The sequence below is a fragment of the Manacus candei genome, unplaced genomic scaffold (assembly GCF_025592945.1).
Source record: "Manacus candei isolate 608988 ecotype Guabito, Panama unplaced genomic scaffold, ASM2559294v1 h1tg000160l, whole genome shotgun sequence".
Taxonomy (NCBI): Eukaryota; Metazoa; Chordata; class Aves; order Passeriformes; family Pipridae; genus Manacus; species Manacus candei.
This window is the reverse complement of record NW_026138208.1, coordinates 234,915-249,132: the sequence shown is the minus strand read 5'-3', so window position 1 is coordinate 249,132 and position 14,218 is coordinate 234,915. Positions and strand designations below refer to the sequence as shown.

Below are 14,218 nucleotides of genomic sequence, written 5' to 3'. Positions count from 1 at the left end.
AAAGGTCATTTTATATCCATTACTTGGAAAGAAAAATAGAATGTCCAAAAGGCTGTTGGGAGCGGGAAAGATGAGGTATCACCAACATGGTAAGTGAAAAGCATATTTTGGTTTATTTTGATAAGTCTTCCTGGCCTGCAATGTAGTGCTTCAACATTTAAAAACTTTTGTATTGAATTATCAGCTCAGGTGTGCCTGTTGGTCTCTCCAAAGCATTTCTCCCCTTTTGTGGTGAAATATAAACCTTCCCACATTCCTTCAGTAACCTGAAAACCAAAATATGGTATTGTCGGAAGCAAAACTTCTTATATTTAAGTAATCCTCATAGATGAAATTCACCAAGCGAGTAGAGACCTATAAAAGGCCCAGTTGTTGATAATAAGACAAATTTATTCTGTAGATGAATCGCAGAAGATAGATAAGATGAAGAAGAGTACAGACAAATACACGTGATCCAGGTAAGCACAAAACAAAGGCAGTTTGGAAGCAGAGATTTTTTTTGCATTATCTGAACATGACTTGTTCAGGTTGGTTTTGACTTTGAGTTGGGATAAATTTTCAGAAAGAATTCCTGCTACTGACAGTTTTGAAACCTCAATTTCTCTTCACTAAGTGAGCATGACGGAATTATGATAAAATGAAAGCAAAACACCAAAATGTGATTTTCATCTTCCAAAAAACCCCTTTTTGATTTAAATTTGCAATTGCTTTTTTATTGACTTCTTATTTTAACCAGACTGCTGGAGGTGACAGATGAAGTTTTGCTAGATAAATTAGATATAAGTTTCCTTAAATATGTGAAAGTGTGACTTTTAGCAGCTTAATGCTCAAAGTAGCTTAACTTCAGTGCACACCATGGTAAAGAAGCAAATGTCTTGAAAGCACCTTAGGAATTGATTGGTTATATGATTTATTTTCTGAATGATGTTATTTACAGAGACAAGGAAATACCCAAGTAAACCATTGCAATTTTTTATAGTTCTGCAATATATGTCACAGATGAGTAAACAATCTTTATTTTTTTGGAAAGTCAAGAGGATTGAGGTCTACTAATATTACTGCAAATGTCAAAAATACCTGCTTCATTCAAAGGAAAAAAAAAGATAAAGAAAAAACCTCCAACACAATAAAAACCAAACAGGAGAGTATTTTCTCAAGGCTTGTCTAATCAGCATTAAATAAAACCAGAGATTTCAGACATCCTTTTGGTTAGCTATTGGTTAACATTGCAAATGACAGTTGCTGCTTGTTTAAATATTACTTTTGTAGGAGCTGGGAAAGAAAACTTGCCATATTTCTTCAGAGTTTACAGATCTTTAAATACCTTTGGTTGAGCTGATTAATGAACACATCTGTAAGTTGAATCCTCAGAGGCTGCTTTCAGGCTGGCTGAAACCATAAAGTGTTGGAAAACTACTGAAAAGGCTTAAGATTCCCGATTCAAAATCCGTGTATTGAGAGGGTTTAAGATTCCCAGTTCAAAATTCAAGGCACACACATTTGCCTAAGGATCTGAATGGAATTATTTGCAACCAGATTGCTGCCACCAGTCTATTCATATTCAGAGCTAAAGAATTTGCCATGTTAGCATAGGGTTAATTTATGAGGTAAAGTCACATTGTGCGCAGTTCAGCCCAAACCACATGATAAACATAGGGGATAGGATTTGGGGGATTTTTTCTGTAATTTGTTCTTAGCCTGCTTTCGCTTTGTGGGCGGTCTCATCACCTACAGCATCAAGAAATATATGAACACTTCCAGTAGAATAAGGCAGCATGTGATTCTGGCATCCGATTATATTCTTGATGATTAAAGTAAAAGGAGTAATTGAAATTCCAAGCAATGCTGTGATCTGAGTAGGGTCAAAAATGGTACTCTACCACAAAGTAGGAGAATGAAAAGCTAACATATTTTCTGTAGAAAAAACCATATTAATAGTATAATAATTTGCATTTCTCATAATGATTTCCTGGCTTTAATGACTTTAGAAATTTTATAGTAAAGTTGTTATTTCCCTTTTCAAATAAGCTTTTGGAAAAGTTAGAAGAAAGACTGTTCTAGTTTAATTGACCTTTTTTCCTTGTTACACCTAATACTTTAAGGAGGCAAAGCCAATCTGATGGGAAGGTGGCACACAGGAATTTAAGAACATTTTTCCACAGTTGAATGCCTTATGAATCATAGGTTATCTTATCAAGCACCATTCCCTTTTCGAGTCCAATTCAAGTTTAAGATATGAACAGCTCAGGAGCCATGAAAATCACAATGTTCTCTCTAGAAACTGTACTGTGTGTTTGATTCAACCAGGCTCTTTCAAGTTTCTTTTTTATCTAGCTTTGTTCTGGCTACAAACATCATGGGAATACTTTCAGATCTCAGGCTAAATGAATTAGTGAAGCATGGTTATATTCATTTCTTTCAAGTGCTTTCTATCTTGTCCAGTGGCCAAGGCAAATCCACTTTTTTATAAAGACTTATAAATTAACTGACCACATGTTTTCCAGTGAGAAACTTACATTCAAAATGTGTTTTCACAGTCTTTTCCAATTTTTAATGACAATCTCTAAAACCGAAAAAACCCCACACTATTTTGCATTCCCTTACTCATTAAAGGTGTTCCTTACCTCTACTGTGATGGTTTGAGAGAGAGACATGAATTTACCTAAACCACAAGATAAATCTGAGCAAAAAACATACATGAGTTTATTAGCTAAAACTTCACACAGGGAGTGAACAACATGTCGTGGGTCTGAAAGTCTCTTTTCTAGGACAGGAAATAGATAGGAAATGAGGAGCAGCTACAACTAATAAAGTTTGTCCTTAGACTGAAATTCAGACCTTGATCTTCGTAATTGAAAAGCAATTCTACAAGCTCAATTGCCAATAATGTTTCTTATTGGATTCTAAAATAGGATACTTTGTGTGAATCTGGACTTTGAATGTCAGGGTGCTACTCACCTTGATTCACTCTCATTTGCAACAAATGACATTGGCTGGTAATCTTAAGACTTATGCAAAGAATTTACTATTTCACACATTTGTGACTACAAAAGAAAAAGAAAAAAGGAATAGAACAAAGTATATATATGTTTAGAAAAAGAAGTCAGTGGTCATAAACTAGGTTCCTCATATATTCTTAGACATTTTTTAGTGTGGCGAAGGGTTAATAGTGAAAGAAACCCTACACTGAAGTAACTCACAAAAACACTTGGCTAATGCAAATGTTTAAATCAAATTATGTTTGTGTTTTGAGGAAAGGGCTCAAATTCAACATTGATTTAACTTTGCTAATTTATTTGGTACTATGGCAGAATTAAATTACTAATTTCATTTACTAAGTGACACATCTAGTTACCATACTGCCAGATCCTGGAACCGTTCCAGAATCTCAGACCAGCAGGCACTGAAATGTGTATTCATTTTGGGACTGATGCTGATCATTCTTGGCTCAGCTTACATCCCTGTATTTTTGATGAGAGAAATAAATGATTTAAGTAGATGCAAAATTCAGGCTTTTATGCTGTATCAGCCTTCAATATTATGAGTTCCTTCCAAATCACCATTAGGGGAATAGCTAAGGCATTCCCTTTCATCTGAAAAGAAAAGAAATTATCTTTTTTTCTTTTATTAAGTGGGATTTTTTTCAATATATCATTTGCTGAATATTAAAGACAAAGTAAAAGATGTTTTATTTTTTTGCATGTAATTGACAGAACTAATTTGGGTTTATACGTGAAATAACTTGTACTTTTAATAAACAGTTTTCCCTACTTTCTTCATATTGCAGTTTCCAAGAGTGTTATTAGAGTTTGAGATTAGAGCAATTCACTATAGAAGTTGAAGATAATTGAAAGATCGTATTTAGAAAGACAATCTGGGCCCATATATATAATGAAGTATGACAAGTTATCAGCAATATGTACAGCTGTGGGAAAAGCTAAGATGCAAGCAATATGATAGCTTGAGGAATTGAAAGGTTCTGATGTAGGAAGTATTATGTGAGCCCAGTGTATTGCAAAAATACCTAACTAGATGTCCTAGTTAGAACAGCTGGGACTAGTTCATCACTGTAACCCAAAACTGTGTATTCTATAGCCTTCCATGCCATTTCCCAGAAACTGTTATCAATAGACTATTTACACCATCTGCCCAGAGCAGCCTGACTCCTCAGGCTATAAACTGGGTGTTAAGAGGCCTGCAAGATAGGAGGATGCTCCTGTCCTCACACCCATTGTGGAACTCCACGCCCTGAGGGAAGTACTGGGCATTCCTGCTTGAACTGGAGGATATATATAATCTTGGAGTCTTGGGACTTTTTTAACCACTTGTGGGATCCAGAGGAAGACTGCAGACCACCACTCTCAACCAGACTGCAACCACCACTCTCAACTGGACTGCAACCACCACTTTTCAACCAGACTGCAACCACCACACTTGACCAGACTGCAACAGCACTCTCACCAACAGGTTTTTCCCTCCTTTTACTTTGGACTCAGGGAGCCCAACAAACACCACTCTGTTCATGCTCCAGGGTGCTGGGTTATACATTTGGGTTTTGTGGGTTAAAACCAACTGTTTGTCTGTATAATCGTATTTATTGTATTATTTTATTAAATTGTTGTTCTGACTTACAATCTCTCCTTTGAGTTGAGTTCATTTCCCCTGCTGGTTAACTTTTAAACCAGCACACTAGAGAAAATACAGGAAATGTTTACTGAAATAGTGGTGTCTCTTCTATGCTAAAACAACTTGGAACATAAAAACCTTTTCTGGAGTCGGTGTTACAATGGAGCAGATTCAAGAGTAAATTGCAGCTCAAATGCACATTTTTTTCCTTCTTTGCATCACGGACGTGTCCCTGGGAGGTGGCTTAGTGCTTCCCTTTGGTCAGTGGGCAGAAGCTGACCGAGGTTCCTAGGTTCTAGTTCCCAGAATGGTTGTGTTAGTGTGAGGAGCAGCAAAGCGAAATAGTTCATGAAAAAAACAGTATTCCCAGAGAATGACCGACTGACTCAGTGATACTTGAGTCACCTCTTGCAGGTACACAGTGTTCTCTCTAGATGAGCCACCATTTTACTATAAACACAGAATAAATAGTATCAAAGGCTTAGATCAAAAATTGTATAAAAGAAAAATCTGTAATGCAGAGCTACTAATCAAAACTAGTTCTCTTGACTCTGCCAAACCAGCTTTCTTAGCTTGTCTTTGTTAGCAAGGGTGCAAAATCTAAAACACAAGTCATATGACAACAAATATAGGCAAAATGCCCACACAGAAAGGATATACTGGGGATAAGCAATTACATGATGGTTTGGTGGTTTGGGCTGGCAGTAGTTGAATGGAGGAGGATCATTTTGCCAGCTGGAAAGGCATGGAAAGGAAGATGAAAAGCATGGAAAGGTTTAGGGATGAGGGAAAGAAGTTAAGAAAGTGTGGAAACAGTTGCAAAATCTGTAGTCTAAAGCAGAAAGCCCTTGGAATGGGCAACTAAAGGAAGCCAAGAAGTGTTAGTTAAGGTATAAAAAAAGCTTCAAGATACCATTAACATCAAACAATCAGTTGTTTCTAGAATTAAATTTTTGGTGGATGATAATAAGACTTAAATTCCAAAGGAAAACCTAGCCACAAAAGGTGTCAGAGTCTGCAAATCTCCAGCTAAACCATGAACGCAGGAAATCTTCATCCCTAGATTCTTTTTCACTGTCCTGACAAAGTAATGCCTGTTGCATGGTAGTATCATGTATAGTTCAATATAAACTTCTAGCTCTTTAAGCTTCCTGGAAAATTAACTCTAAAATGTCTCTATAAGTAAGGATGTCATTTTTTTCTTATTTTTTGCTATTGATTTGATTTCTTGTGCATATTTTGATGCATAAGCTGTATTTTTTCTAGTTTTTACTGTCTTTGTTTCTCTTTTATTTTTTCTCTCCTTATTTTATTTCTTGAGTACTATGAAAGAGAACAAATCTCTTCAAATGAAGAAATCATTCTCTGAAGTGCAAAGTAAATGTTGGCTCACTTTGGAGCTCACTATTCATGAACCATAGAGACTTTCCAAGATACCTGCCCCAGCTGACTCCCTTTTTAAGCATTAAGCATAGTCCATAAATTCTATTTCAAAGTTGAAATTTACAAAGGACTCCATTCATAAAACTGTCATGGTAGGTTTTCTAAGAACATTTCACACTGATGTGCAGAATGCTTCTAAGCTGAGTAAAATCTGAGTGGTTCATACATATCAAAGCTTTCTCCTTTAGAGACAGATGGTCAACTTGCCATTGGACTCAGAGAGAAGGAAGGGGGAGAAGTGTTAGCTCAGAAGTGCCAGACTACAATGAAACTTGTTCATAAAGAGCTGATCTATGCTCTTTGCTGCCTGTTCAGGATCCATTTTAAGAATGTGACCTAACTCCCATCAAATCCAACGGGCCTCAGTAGGAAGTGGAACAAGCCATATGTCTGAAAAGGAGCACTTCTCTGGCATGAAGCAAAACAACTCATGAGTGGGAGTTAAGAGAGCATGGCAGAAGGAAAGAAATTTCTGTCCTATTAAATTTCTTCCTTGCCATTTTATCAAAAAATATAACTAATTTAGTGCCCTGAAAAATGGTCGTGTCAGGCTGACTCTTACTCGACAGAAGTTGCCACAATTGTGACTTCTGTACAATTACAGTAAGTTCTAATTTTTTTGTACTATTTTCCTTTATATTGAGTATTTTGAGGAGATATATGATGTATAGATTGGGTAAAGATCATCACAAAGTGGCAACATTCTGGTTCTCCTTCTGCACTGAATTTCTTGGGGTTTATTGTTTTATGATTAATTTCCTGTCAGTTTCCTGCAATTGTTTTAATGCTCCTTTGTCTTTTTTGAGGGAAGATCAAAATTTTATCAAAGAAAAGCTAGATACAGTAGATACTATACAATAATTACAGAAACTGAAATTGAAAAAAGTCGTGTAAATATCTGCATTAGAACCCAAATTTCTATTCATGCAATGACAGTGGAAATACAAGACTTGTATAATGTGGTTAACCACATCCTATCAACATAATTTAACTTTAGAAATTCTAGTGTAGATCAAAGTTGTTATTTTTCATCTTTCCTCTGATCAAATAAAAATAAAGTGTCTCCTTCTTTGGTTCACATCCAGAGCTGGGAAAAAGCTTGACCTAAACCACTCTAAATATACTATGATAAAACCCAGTAGCTTTATAAATATTGTGTGGGTTTTCTTTTTAGATACAATCTGTAAACTCTATCACTATAGTTTTATGAGGATTTAATAAGTATGAGAAATTTCATAAACCATAGTTGTGTTAAAATATCCCAAAAGAACGTAAATTTCTCAAGAATACACATACCGGTGCAAAGATTCAAAATGACAAGAAGAAAAGTACGTGCAGGTAGAAGTTCTTTTGTAGTGAACATGACAGTGTATTTTCCAGGGAAGAAAAAAATGCATCACCTTTAATTGGTGATGACTTTTCTCATGGTCTTGAGAGAGTTTTGAAACATAAATCCCTGTGCACTGAACAGAATTTCAAATCCAGAAGGCCTGAAATCTTTCTGTCCATGTACTCAATATTTGATTTCATTTACAGAACACCTTCAAGTTCCTTCATTTCTTTTTAAAAGCTCTTTTTCCTGGTCTAAATATTTTTACATTCCTTGGAGTTTATAGTGTCTATCACAGAATAAGAATTTTGAAAAAAATGCTGCAGCTTAGGCTCTAGGGAGAATTTTGTGGTTTTTTTTTTTCTGTTTTTAATGCACATGAGTAAGTGTGCTTGTATATGTGCATGTGTTTTATTTAATGTTTTGAATTAAAATTACATTCTCACAGCAGCTAGAGGAGGAAAAGATCTATTCTTTTCAAGCCCTACTTTCTAAAAGGTAGTATATATTCTCCCAGACACAGGATAGGTTAGACAGAAAGTTATTACATTTCATCTTAACCAAAACACCCTTACAGATTTTCTCATACAAAATACCATTTCTGTTTTTCCAAAATATCCTTTTGGATGAGTCTCAATACACATTCACCTCTCATTTCAATGCATAAACTCTTTGCAGATGATTTTATGTGCATGGAGAATGTAAGAGATTTTGCTATCTGAAGTAGTGCATTAATGTACCTGGAGGTACTTTAATGTATTGCTGGCAGACTACCTTTAAATTCTGCATACTTTTCCATTGATCACAATGGCTTTGCATGTTGGGCATGGATTTTCCAGGGCCATTGACAGACCTTTTCATGTGCAATATGCAATATTCATGTGCATATTCTATAGATTCACTATAACCATTATATCTCTATTTTCTCTCTGATCCATCTACAAAACCAGCCTAAAGTTTTGAAGTTCCTGTCTTAACAAGGCATGTAATGCCATACTCAGTTTAAAGTAGTGGCTTTAGCTGTATTATTACTATTTATGCTTAAACATAGGCTTCAACTGAGCAATGAATGTGGAGAATAAGCTGTCTGCTATTCCTAGAGTAGGGAGTTGAATTTTACTCTGTTTCACCTTCTTAAATCTAAGGGGAAATATCCAGTTGAAACAGATCTGATTTGTTTGTTTTCAAATGGTCTCTGAATTTGCTCAATAGCAGATCTTAATGAAAGGATGGGGATAATAAAATTATATCAAAATGTAATGGTACATTTTAGTTTAAAATACAAAATCCTGTTGACGCAAAATGTGTGCATCCTGCATATTTGGAAGCTTTTTTGCCAAGTGATGCATTGCCTGCTCATTCTGAAATAAAGTACAGCTTTGTTCCATACAGGTTTTCAACCAAGAATTCCAAAGTGCCAAACTGTAGTTTAGAATATGAGGCTGCTCTTGTTTAATCTACTGTTTATTCAGTCAAATGCAAAACTCTTCTCCCAAGACCAATATTCCATGTAAAACTCAGACTTCTTTACAAAAACAAATTATAGAAATAGTTTCCATTAAGCATTGCATTAAAGTGAGAAAATGGTTAATTGGTCTAAAATGAAACAACATTTCAAAATTATTTTTTTAAAAAGTTTTCATTCCACAAAAATACTTCCTATTTTGATTTTTTTTTTCCTACTACACTTCAGGAAATTCGTTTTGAAAATCAAGTGAGAATTCCACTTAAGTCTGAGTTCTGATTTTCATTCTTTACTGATAAGTACAGATCTCATGCAAGAGTTTTCCTTCACTGATCTTTCTCATCCATCATTATCTGCAGAAAAAAACGAAAGCAAATTAAAATGCAAACATCACAGTCATTAATCACAGGCTATATTTTAATTGGAAATATGTTTTGACACCTTAAGAAATAGGTGGATCACCAAAATATCAGAACTATGATTGAACACTAGAGCTCTAGAGCACTTCAGCCCAGTAATCTCAGGATTTCACACAATGAGATGTCTTAAATTCATTAGAGTAATTCTCAATTATCTCCCTGCAAATGGAGTAGAAAGACTATTGGAAAATGACTGTATACAAAAGAAACTTAAAGATGTATGAGAAGAATGAAAAATGAGAATATTCAAATATGTTCCTCTACAAGACTTGTTACTAAAGAGTTGTTTGTAACATAAGAGTTATTATGATGATTTTGGAGAATAAAATCAGTGAATAAAATGTAAAGGGAGATTTTCAAGTGTCCTGTCTGTGTAAATCAGAATGCAACCTTTACTGATGTTTCCACCATTTCTTAAAAATGCAAACCCCAAAGCTTCATTCACACTGGTCTTTTGCCTTTCTCCTAAATTGACTGAATAACTGAATAACTGAATAATAGACTGATTCTCTTTGCCATCACATGTCTTGCCTCAAATTGGCTGTGGATTGTTTTGATAAAAGTGTCCATTTTAAGAACAATGTTTATTTTCTAATCCATTTACTTTGGATGCCTTTTTATTGATTTATAGGCTTCCTAACTGAACTTATAGCAAAGACACAGGTTATTTGATGACATCAAGGCACATAATTAAGGCTGTGAAATAAACTATTCTCAAATGAGACAAACCTTCTGTATTTCTGTTTTACTTGGATCATCTGCTGTCTCTGGAGAGCCTAGTAAAAAAACAACTTAAAATGTTGCATTGACCTAAATATTATTGCTGTGCATAGGATACATTTTATTTTAACTTAAGCTAAATCAAATCCCTCATCTTAGCTATTTTCAAAAAAACTTGAAGATTGTCAGTAAAATTCAGCTGGGAAGAGTGGATTCCTTTCCTTAGATAAGAGCCTGGAGACTTGTTCTTCATTATTTATATTCCAACAGCACTTGTAATATCACAGGGGCTCTGAGCCTCCTGTGCTTATTAGAAAGTAGGGGCTACATCCAAGCAGTTTAGCCTTTAATTTAAGTGATAGTAGAATAAATTTAATTTAAAAAATCCTCGTTATAAACGTGAGAATCATGTTCAAAGATTAAGGAGTGGAAGATTTTTCAAGTTCACATCACTGGATGGAAGATATTGGCTCAGCAGGTGGCACTATTCCCTCAAAATCAATATATATCTTTTTCTTTACAGATATTTTGGGTGTTGACATAGTAAAAGTATTCTGTTGATAACGTAGAAAATTCTTCATCCAGTTTTAATGGTGATTAAAGATATTGTGCTTATAGGAAAATACACATAATATTACCTTGCCACGTAGATAACAAGTCAGGGAAGAATAGTACGTAATTTGGTCCTTTTTGTACATATAGTATTTGGTTTTATTTATTTTCCTTAATTTTTAGACATTCCTGCATCTTAGTGGATTGCTTTGAGTAAATAGCTGAATTTAGTGTAAAATACCACTTTTTTTCTGCTACAACTTGGTGTTCCATTCTTTGGTTAATGATAGTAAAATTTATAAAATAAAGTCCCTTCCGAAGTCAGAGAAAAAAATCATTTAGGAAAAACTTACACAGCTTAATAGAGTTTTTTTGAAAAGAAAAAATAGGTTTTTGCAATAGAATTTTTTAAAATATATCAATATAAAGTAGAACAATCTCTCACACTTCTGAAAATGTAACATTCTCACAAAGCACTTCAAAAAATTAAGTCTTTAAGAAAGTAGGGTGTTACCAACTAGTGAAAATACTGGACTTCTTTGCAATGTCACTGTACAATACTCTCTTGTGGTATATTCAATTAAACCTTTTTAATATTGAAAATAGTATCTCTAAGAAGATCTGCATGAACTTCACAATCAGTGCACAGTGTAGTATAAACTGAAGAAGAATGTTAGCTTTATAGCACCTAATTTCCTAAGTGCTTTCCAAACCTACAAAAGCTTCAAAAATACATCTATATCTATATATACCTCTTTGTAATAGCTGTCTTAGGCTAAAATTCAGTGCATATAATACACCTTCAGATGAAGGAAATTTTAATTTCCTTTAGAAAATGAACCATGAATAATTAAACTAGACAGATGATTTCAATACCTAAACTTTTCTTTAAAGCTTACAAAGGACTCAGGAAAGATTTCACAGAAAATCTTTTCTATAGTCAACCTGTTAATGCTGCTTTTTCTGAATAGAATATCCACATATCATCGATCATCTCAGAAGAGATTAAAGGTCCTAACTTGGCAGGATAATTCTCTGAAGTGCTTTTAGGAAAATAAAATCACATGATATAAAAGGAGTAATATTGGAATGCTTGATCCCTTAATTGCAGTTGTTTATTTTTCCATCTTGTAATCCAAGCATTCAGGCACTTTACAGCTTACATGCAGATTTTGCTTGTAAAACAAACCCTCACATGTGTAACCTATCACCCTGAAAGTGAATGAAGCTTTATGGTAACTTTGAGGGTCTTTTATGACATAGAGAAAAGCCCACAACTACCCTGGTGTTACAGATTGTTAGCAGTTGCTGTTTGAATTTTTCCTAATGGATAACACCCAATAATTGTTTTACTTTCCACTGTGTTTGCAATCCAATATCTTCAAGAAATCTTAAATCTAAGAGTCAGCTTAAAATCTTTACTAAAATATTAAAGAAGAGAATGAATAATAAAGTATCTACTGTTTCTAAAAGCCATATGCCCTTATTTTTAATGTCCTTAAGTTCAAGTTATCCCCAGTTTACCATGATGTTAACTGCTTGAGTTCAGCTTCAGCTGAAATATATAGGCAAAGCAAAAAAAGGAGTATCCACACACTAACAGAGGTGATGATGATGATTTCAGCAATGATTTCAGCAATGATTTCAGCTTTGAGAGAAATATGGCTCTATAATTAAAACAAATTCCTCTGATAGCACAGAGCTACTCAGCAACTGGGTCATCATGGCTGGTTCCCAGAGGAAAAAACTGGATTCAGTCTACATTGCATGTTCAAAACAGTACCTAGAAGTAAATGCAGGTTCAAAAAGCACTTAGTGGAGAACGATTACTTGAAGCTCGGTACTTCCTATTGCAATTCTTTCACATTAAGTTGTTCCACACATTTGAAGAATCCAGCTGATATGTTAAGTAGAACTAAAATGGATTATTTTTTAAATCTTATTCTACAGCATTAATTTATATTTATATGGGGCTTCCAGAACTAGCTAAATGCAAATATTTTCTTATCAAGATACAGACCATCGCACAATCCCCTTGCCTTTGTATATCTTTTTTTTTAAATCTCACTGCTTAATAATTTTTCTGATATTTCTCCATCAAAACAAAAGTAGCTTTGCTTCTAACTGTGGCTGATAGAACAGATTTCTAAGTTAGCTCAGCTTGTATCTATGTAATCTATCATTATCACAGGAATCTCTTCGACAGACTGATCAGGAAAGATGTATTTCACAATTTGGTTCCTGTAATTTAGCTCTTTCTTTCAAATAAGAATTTAGAAACAATCACAGTAATGAATAAAAGCATATTTCTGCACACTATGTGTAGCTTGGAGATAGCTTGGGGGTGGGTTTTTGGTTCTGTTTTTTGGGTTTTGTTTTTGTTTTCTTTTTTTAATAGAATAACCATAAATGCTAGATATTTTATTGTTGGCATGTGGCACATAAACAGATATGCAACATTCTCTATAACATTATCTAGTACATATGGTTCAGTTTGCACACGATGCTAGCTTGTATTAAAAAGCTCATTTTACAACATAGGGTTAGTTTCTTGTGAAGGAGAGGGAGACACATTTTCCACCTGATGAAGCAATTAATCCATCTCTAATTCTACCCCTTGATCAGCATTTGGTTACCATTAATTTTGAAAACTAAATCTTTTTTTCTTCCAGAAATGAAAAAGGTGATAAGCATCTCTTTTTTTTTTTTTCTTTTTTTTTGTGCCTGCTAGACACCTGCAGTAACCTACTTGGGATTTTACATAGAAGGCTGCTAAATTATTCCAATTTTTAAACATGAATATTGTAAGGACTGATGAGCTGTTGGACTCGAAAATGTACCTATACAGTAAGCTTCAGAAAACATTTCAGAAAACATCACTGATATTGATAAAAATCCAGAGGAAACTGCTCTGTTTGAAAATATCATGTTGTTGAAAACACACATCTCTTTTTATCACTGCAGATAAAGGTCTTTGCTAAAGTGCATGTAATTTATGCACTGGTTGTTACAAATAGCATGTGGAATTCCATACGTTGTGCTTCATAAAACTTACGCAAACTACCCCTCTATAGCAGACAGTGGAAGCTCTGTTAGAATGAAACGTGCTATGAATGGGGTCCAGTGTTGGAAGGCAGTTCAAAGAAACTTTATCTAAGCAAATTGGAATGACTGATTTCCTTGCAGTTTTACAGTAATTATTAGGCATATGCCAAGCTTCTCAGGAAAACCTGTACCTTTGAAATGAGGTAACACAAATATTAGCCTCCTCTACTTGGGAAAGTTTAGTAGTATGAAAATATTTTTTTTGCATGCTGAACCTTTCTCTAAAACCTCTTTGCACATAATTACTCCTTCCCCATAGGCAGAGGCTTTGAATGTTCCTAAATTTAAACACTCTAGCTGGCCCATAAACTAAAAAAAAGTCTATCAAATATCCATCATTAAACATCTTAATAAATCCTCTGCAATCTTCTACTTCAAAGCCTTAAGTCCAAGTACAAGAATGAAAAACTACAGCAATTGTATAAAGAGAAGAAAAACTAAGAAATCCTTTTCTCAGCTAAGCTGTTATGAGCCATAACTGAATTAACATCTAGGTGCTATTTAATAGCTTTATATAATAGTTCGTGTTCAAGTGTACCACAAGAATTAGAAAATTCC

General features: G+C 34.4%; 1 long non-coding RNA gene across 1 annotated transcript in view; it reads left to right on the top strand.

The window, feature by feature from the left end:
- The window catches only part of LOC127463449 (uncharacterized), a 66,678-nt gene that overhangs the window by 42,873 nt on the left and 9,587 nt on the right, over window positions 1-14,218 (top strand). The window lies entirely within an intron of this gene.